This window comes from Schistocerca gregaria, unplaced genomic scaffold (assembly GCF_023897955.1).
Source record: "Schistocerca gregaria isolate iqSchGreg1 unplaced genomic scaffold, iqSchGreg1.2 ptg000310l, whole genome shotgun sequence".
NCBI classification, from domain to species: domain Eukaryota; kingdom Metazoa; phylum Arthropoda; class Insecta; order Orthoptera; family Acrididae; genus Schistocerca; species Schistocerca gregaria.
Genome location: NW_026061790.1, coordinates 435,001 through 442,500, shown reverse-complemented (window position 1 = coordinate 442,500; position 7,500 = coordinate 435,001). Strand labels below are relative to the sequence as shown.

The 7,500-nt window shown below is 54.5% G+C and overlaps 3 non-coding genes across 3 annotated transcripts in view; all 3 read left to right on the top strand.

Annotated features, from left to right (window-relative positions):
- Window positions 1-3,497: 3,497 nt before the first annotated feature.
- LOC126305294 (small subunit ribosomal RNA) lies at window positions 3,498-5,390 on the top strand. The gene has a single exon (XR_007553364.1). It is a non-coding gene; the product is annotated as a small subunit ribosomal RNA (ribosomal RNA).
- Window positions 5,391-5,748: 358 nt separating this feature from the next.
- Window positions 5,749-5,903, top strand: LOC126305453 (5.8S ribosomal RNA). The gene has a single exon (XR_007553504.1). It is a non-coding gene; the product is annotated as a 5.8S ribosomal RNA (ribosomal RNA).
- Window positions 5,904-6,091: 188 nt separating this feature from the next.
- The window catches only part of LOC126305380 (large subunit ribosomal RNA), a 4,222-nt gene continuing 2,813 nt past the window's right edge, over window positions 6,092-7,500 (top strand). Inside the window, exon 1 of the ribosomal RNA XR_007553441.1 lies at window positions 6,092-7,500. This exon is cut by the window's right edge and continues 2,813 nt beyond it. This is a non-coding gene — a ribosomal RNA (large subunit ribosomal RNA).

Sequence of the window (7,500 nt, the reverse complement as noted above, 5' to 3'; positions counted from 1 at the left end):
CTCTTGCTACAAGCATCGAACCGACGTGACGTATCTGACGGTGACTCAGGCATCCGCGTACTGCCACCACTATCCACCCCCCCCCCTCTCTCTGCCCCCTTCCCACACAATACCAAATGTAACCAACTTTATCGCTTAACCTAACTGTGGCTGTACCACATTATCGCTTAACCTAACTGTGGCTGTACCACATTATCGCTTAACCTAACTGTGGCTGTACCACATTATCGCTTAACCTAACTGTGGCTGTACCACATTATCGCTTAACCTAACTGTGGCTGTACCACATTATCGCTTAACCTAACTGTGGCTGTACCACATTATCGCTTAACCTAACTGTGGCTGTACCACATTATCGCTTAACCTAACTGTGGCTGTACCACATTATCGCTTAACCTAACTGTGGCTGTACCACATTATCGCTTAACCTAACTGTGGCTGTACCACATTATCGCTTAACCTAACTGTGGCTGTACCACATTATCGCTTAACCTAACTGTGGCTGTACCACATTATCGCTTAACCTAACTGTGGCTGTACCACATTATCGCTTAACCTAACTGTGGCTGTACCACATTATCGCTTAACCTAACTCTGGTTGTACCACATTATCCCTTAACCTAACTCAAGTTGTCCCTTAACCTAACTCAAGTTGTCCCTTAACCTAACTCAAGTTGTCCCTTAACCTAACTCAAGTTGTCCCTTAACCTAACTCAAGTTGTCCCTTAACCTAACTCAAGTTGACCCTTAACCTAACTCAAGTTGTCCCTTAACCTAACTCAAGTTGTCCCTTAACCTAACTCAAGTTGTCCCTTAACCTAACTCAAGTTGTCCCTTAACCTAACTCAAGTTGTCCCTTAACCTAACTCAAGTTGTCCCTTAACCTAACTCAAGTTGTCCCTTAACCTAACTCAAGTTGTCCCTTAACCTAACTCAAGTTGTCCCTTAACCTAACTCAAGTTGTCCCTTAACCTAACTCAAGTTGTCCCTTAACCTAACTCAAGTTGTCCCTTAACCTAACTCAAGTTGTCCCTTAACCTAACTCAAGTTGTCCCTTAACCTAACTCAATTTGTCCCTTAACCTAACTCAATTTGTCCCTTAACCTAACTCAATTTGTCCCTTAACCTAACTCAATTTGTCCCTTAACCTAACTCAATTTGTCCCTTAACCTAACCCACGTTGTCCCTTAACCTAACTCAATTTGTCCCTTAACCTAACTCAATTTGTCCCTTAACCTAACTCAATTTGTCCCTTAACCTAACTCAATTTGTCCCTTAACCTAACCCACGTTGTCCCTTAACCTAACTCAATTTGTCCCTTAACCTAACCCACGTTGTCCCTTAACCTAACCCACGTTGTCCCTTAACCTAACCCACGTTGTCCCTTAACCTAACCCACGTTGTCCCTTAACCTAACCCACGTTGTCCCTTAACCTAACCCACGTTGTCCCTTAACCTAACCCACGTTGTCCCTTAACCTAACCCACGTTGTCCCTTAACCTAACCCACGTTGTCCCTTAACCTAACCCACGTTGTCCCTTAACCTAACCCACGTTGTCCCTTAACCTAACCCACGTTGTCCCTTAACCTAACCCACGTTGTCCCTTAACCTAACCCACGTTGTCCCTTAACCTAACCCACGTTGTCCCTTAACCTAACCCACGTTGTCCCTTTGCCTAACATAGTTCACTGCTCGGAATCTCTGGTGTCGTTGTTATCCTCATGTAGATGTCTTGCGAGTGTTGCTTACTTTCCACATATTCCCGCTATCCACTGTCAATTGTACTGCAATAGGACTATATCGCCGCCCCCCCCCCCCTCTGTCCCCCTCTTTGTGTCTCTGTCCTCTCAAGCTGGTCGGTCTGGCGTTTGAGTGTTAAATGAGCCTCGCAGCTGTTCAGTTGCATTCAGATGTCGACGCCCTCAGTGTACGTCGTGGTATGGTCTGTGTCCATTGTCCGCTGATGTCGTACGCGTAACCCACACGCTGTACCGATCATCGGTCGTTACGTACAGAGTGAAGTAGTGTGATACGTGTGACCGTACGCTGGCTGTGCCCAACGGTGTCGAATCTCAATTTCCATATGTTGTGCTCGATGCTACTTGTCTCGTCTCCCAATAACAGCTAGGTTGCACTGTGGTACGCCGTAGAGGCGTGTGGGAGGAACGTACGAACGCATTGTATGTCACCCTGGGTCGCTGGGGGTGGTGGTGCGGTGAGTCAGGTCAGGTCAGGTCAGGTCAGGTCAGGTCAGCGTGAGCCGTCTGATGTAGTGACGCGTGTATTCCGACTTTGTCGTATTGCCTCACACAAAGTGCTACCCTGGTGGACCGCGTTCCATATCTGGGACATGCCGCAGATGCCGGTTGACAGTGGATCGCGGAAGGGACATCGCATACGTGCGCGGGCCACCTTCCACGTGTTCTCTTCTGCACATGTCGCAGTGTGTATGTGGTCTGATGTAGCGTGTCGTGACACATGACATCCTGGCATGCAAGAATTGTTGAATTCGCAAATGTAGGTGGACATCTACGTTTACTGCCCAAGATACGCAAATGAACTGGAAATCCGTTGTTGAGCGGTTGTTCACGCTGGAGGTGAATCTGTGATGGCGACGATCGGTACAGCTATTAACCGGTTGTTTCAGCGGTACCCGCCACATCCACACACGTGACTAGGTCCATGTGGGTATGAAGCGATACGCGGCGGTGGCTTGGTGGGACTGTTCCCGGCCGGTGAAGGGGGGCCGCCCGGCGTGTTGGCCGCGCGCTGCGTGGGCGCACGCGCAACAGGCGGCTGGTGGGGGGCGCCGAGTGGCAGGAGCGCCAGCCGACGGGCCCGGCAGGCGGTGCAGCTACGCTGCGGCGCACCCTGCACGCGGCGCCTGGCGGCCAAAGTTGGTTCAGCCGAGCCCGGTGCGAAGCGCGGTGGACATCTGCAGTGTGCTGGTCTGATTGAGGACTGTGTGCGTTGAGGATGCGCCGCCGCCTGGCACTCGGCGCCGCGACGCCGTCTGCTGCTCGGTCGCCCCAGCGGTTCTCGCAGGTGGTTTGTATCGCAGTTGTGCGGACGTGTTGGCGCGTGCGCTGTGCTGGGAGAGTTCGCTTCTGCACCCAAGTGGGGCTTTGCCCTTGTGTGGCGCTGGCGTTGGAGCTGCCGGTCACCATAGGTGGCGCGTGTTGTCTCCCGCCGGCAATGCCACGACAGCACGCTCCCGGGCCTCTGTCGGCAGCGGCAAGCTCAGTTGGGAGCAAGGGTGTTCGCACTAAAACCGTCTACTCGCCTAACTCCGGGCGATTGCGCCTCTCTCGAAACCGACCAAGTACCTAGGACGGCGCTGCGCGCCGCCGGGACCTGAGAGGGTTTCGAGGTGTATCGTGCAGGGGAGCTCGGCCTCCTCCTGTTTGCAGAATAATTGAGCGGACGCTTGCGTGTTCGCGCGGGCCCCCGGGACACACTCCCGGGCGGCCGGCTGCTCAGCTCTAGTTGACGCAGCTCCCTGGTTGATCCTGCCAGTAGTCATATGCTTGTCTCAAAGATTAAGCCATGCATGTCTCAGTACAAGCCGCATTAAGGTGAAACCGCGAATGGCTCATTAAATCAGTTATGGTTCCTTAGATCGTACCCACATTACTTGGATAACTGTGGTAATTCTAGAGCTAATACATGCAAACAGAGTCCCGACCAGAGATGGAAGGGACGCTTTTATTAGATCAAAACCAATCGGATTGGCTTGTCTGGTCCGTTTGCCTTGGTGACTCTGAATAACTTTGGGCTGATCGCACGGTCCTCGTACCGGCGACGCATCTTTCAAATGTCTGCCTTATCAACTGTCGATGGTAGGTTCTGCGCCTACCATGGTTGTAACGGGTAACGGGGAATCAGGGTTCGATTCCGGAGAGGGAGCCTGAGAAACGGCTACCACATCCAAGGAAGGCAGCAGGCGCGCAAATTACCCACTCCCGGCACGGGGAGGTAGTGACGAAAAATAACGATACGGGACTCATCCGAGGCCCCGTAATCGGAATGAGTACACTTTAAATCCTTTAACGAGTATCTATTGGAGGGCAAGTCTGGTGCCAGCAGCCGCGGTAATTCCAGCTCCAATAGCGTATATTAAAGTTGTTGCGGTTAAAAAGCTCGTAGTTGGATTTGTGTCCCACGCTGTTGGTTCACCGCCCGTCGGTGTTTAACTGGCATGTATCGTGGGACGTCCTGCCGGTGGGGCGAGCCGAAGGGGTGCTTTCGCGTCCCGAGGCGGACCCCGTTTAAATCCTACCAGGGTGCTCTTTGTTGAGTGTCTCGGTGGGCCGGCACGTTTACTTTGAACAAATTAGAGTGCTTAAAGCAGGCAAGCCCGCCTGAATACTGTGTGCATGGAATAATGGAATAGGACCTCGGTTCTATTTTGTTGGTTTTCGGAACCCGAGGTAATGATTAATAGGGACAGGCGGGGGCATTCGTATTGCGACGTTAGAGGTGAAATTCTTGGATCGTCGCAAGACGAACAGAAGCGAAAGCATTTGCCAAGTATGTTTTCATTAATCAAGAACGAAAGTTAGAGGTTCGAAGGCGATCAGATACCGCCCTAGTTCTAACCATAAACGATGCCAGCCAGCGATCCGCCGCAGTTCCTCCGATGACTCGGCGGGCAGCCTCCGGGAAACCAAAGCTTTTGGGTTCCGGGGGAAGTATGGTTGCAAAGCTGAAACTTAAAGGAATTGACGGAAGGGCACCACCAGGAGTGGAGCCTGCGGCTTAATTTGACTCAACACGGGAAACCTCACCAGGCCCGGACACCGGAAGGATTGACAGATTGATAGCTCTTTCTTGATTCGGTGGGTGGTGGTGCATGGCCGTTCTTAGTTGGTGGAGCGATTTGTCTGGTTAATTCCGATAACGAACGAGACTCTAGCCTGCTAACTAGTCGCGTGACATCCTTCGTGCTGTCAGCGATTACTTTTCTTCTTAGAGGGACAGGCGGCTTCTAGCCGCACGAGATTGAGCAATAACAGGTCTGTGATGCCCTTAGATGTTCTGGGCCGCACGCGCGCTACACTGAAGGAATCAGCGTGTCTTCCTAGGCCGAAAGGTCGGGGTAACCCGCTGAACCTCCTTCGTGCTAGGGATTGGGGCTTGCAATTGTTCCCCATGAACGAGGAATTCCCAGTAAGCGCGAGTCATAAGCTCGCGTTGATTACGTCCCTGCCCTTTGTACACACCGCCCGTCGCTACTACCGATTGAATGATTTAGTGAGGTCTTCGGACTGGTACGCGGCATCGACTCTGTCGTTGCCGATGCTACCGGAAAGATGACCAAACTTGATCATTTAGAGGAAGTAAAAGTCGTAACAAGGTTTCCGTAGGTGAACCTGCGGAAGGATCATTACCGACTAGACTGCATGTCTTTCGATGTGCGTGTCGTGTCGCGCAACACGCTACCTGTACGGCAGTGGCCGTGCGCCGCGTGCGGAACCACGCGTGCCTCTCAAAACTAGCGGAAGTGTTGTTGTGTGGTACGAGCGCTGAAGCTCTGGAGCGGCTGGCCTGCGGTACCTGGCGCCTGGCGCCGGTTTTGAATGACGTTCGCCCGAGTGCCTGTCCGCTCCGGTGTGGAGCCGTACGACGCCCATCGGCTGTGAGGCCGTTGGACACAAAAAAATAGTGGAACAGGGGCCGTCAGACGCCTCAGTCCCGCAAATGCTACTGTCTTGAAAGAGACAGTGGGAGACTGAAAAGGAAAAGATCACCCAGGACGGTGGATCACTCGGCTCGTGGGTCGATGAAGAACGCAGCAAATTGCGCGTCGACATGTGAACTGCAGGACACATGAACATCGACGTTTCGAACGCACATTGCGGTCCATGGATTCCGTTCCCGGGCCACGTCTGGCTGAGGGTCGGCTACGTATACTGAAGCGCGCGGCGTTTGTCCCGCTTCGGAGACGTGGGAGTGTCGTGGTCGCCTGTGTGGCCGGCCGCGTCTCCTTAAACGTGCGATGCGCGCCCGTCGCCTGGCGGTTCGCATACCGGTACTTTCTCGGTAGCGTGCACAGCCGGCTGGCGGTGTGGCGTGCGACACCTCGTACAACGACCTCAGAGCAGGCGAGACTACCCGCTGAATTTAAGCATATTACTAAGCGGAGGAAAAGAAACTAACAAGGATTCCCCCAGTAGCGGCGAGCGAACAGGGAAGAGTCCAGCACCGAACCCCGCAGGCTGCCGCCTGTCGTGGCATGTGGTGTTTGGGAGGGTCCACTAGCCCGACGCCTCGCGCCGAGCCCAAGTCCAACTTGAATGAGGCCACGGCCCGTAGAGGGTGCCAGGCCCGTAGCGGCCGGTGCGAGCGTCGGCGGGACCTCTCCTTCGAGTCGGGTTGCTTGAGAGTGCAGCTCCAAGTGGGTGGTAAACTCCATCTGAGACTAAATATGACCACGAGACCGATAGCGAACAAGTACCGTGAGGGAAAGTTGAAAAGAACTTTGAAGAGAGAGTTCAAAAGTACGTGAAACCGTTCTGGGGTAAACGTGAGAAGTCCGAAAGGTCGAACGGGTGAGATTCACGCCCATCCGGCCACTGGCCCCCGCCCTCGGCAGATGGGGCCGGCCGCCCGCGCGGAGCAATCCGCGGCGGGGTCGTGTCCGGTTGCCTTTCCACTCGCCGCGGGGTGGGGCCGTTCCGGTGTGCGGTGGGCCGCACTTCTCCCCTAGTAGGACGTCGCGACCCGCTGGGCCCCGGCCTACGGCCCGGGTGCGCAGCCTGTCCTTCCGCGGGCCTCGTTTCGCGTCTGTTGGGCAGAGCCCCGGTGTCCTGGCTGGCTGCTCGGCGGTATATCTGGAGGAGTCGATTCGCCCCTTTGGGCGCTCGGGCTCCCGGCAAGCGCGCGCGGTTCTTCCCGGATGACGGACCTACCTGGCCCGGCCCCGGACCCGCGCCGCTGTTGGCTCGGGATGCTCTCGGGCGGAATAATCGCTCCCGTCAGCGGCGCTTCAGCTTTGGACAATTTCACGACCCGTCTTGAAACACGGACCAAGGAGTCTAACATGTGCGCGAGTCATTGGGCTGTACGAAACCTAAAGGCGTAATGAAAGTGAAGGTCTCGCCTTGCGCGGGCCGAGGGAGGATGGGGCTTCCCCGCCCTTCACGGGGCGGCGGCCTCCGCACTCCCGGGGCGTCTCGTCCTCATTGCGAGGTGAGGCGCACCTAGAGCGTACACGTTGGGACCCGAAAGATGGTGAACTATGCCTGGCCAGGACGAAGTCAGGGGAAACCCTGATGGAGGTCCGTAGCGATTCTGACGTGCAAATCGATCGTCGGAGCTGGGTATAGGGGCGAAAGACTAATCGAACCATCTAGTAGCTGGTTCCCTCCGAAGTTTCCCTCAGGATAGCTGGTGCTCGTACGAGTCTCATCCGGTAAAGCGAATGATTAGAGGCCTTGGGGCCGAAACGACCTCAACCTATTCTCAAACTTTAAATGGGTGAGATCTCCGGCTTGCTT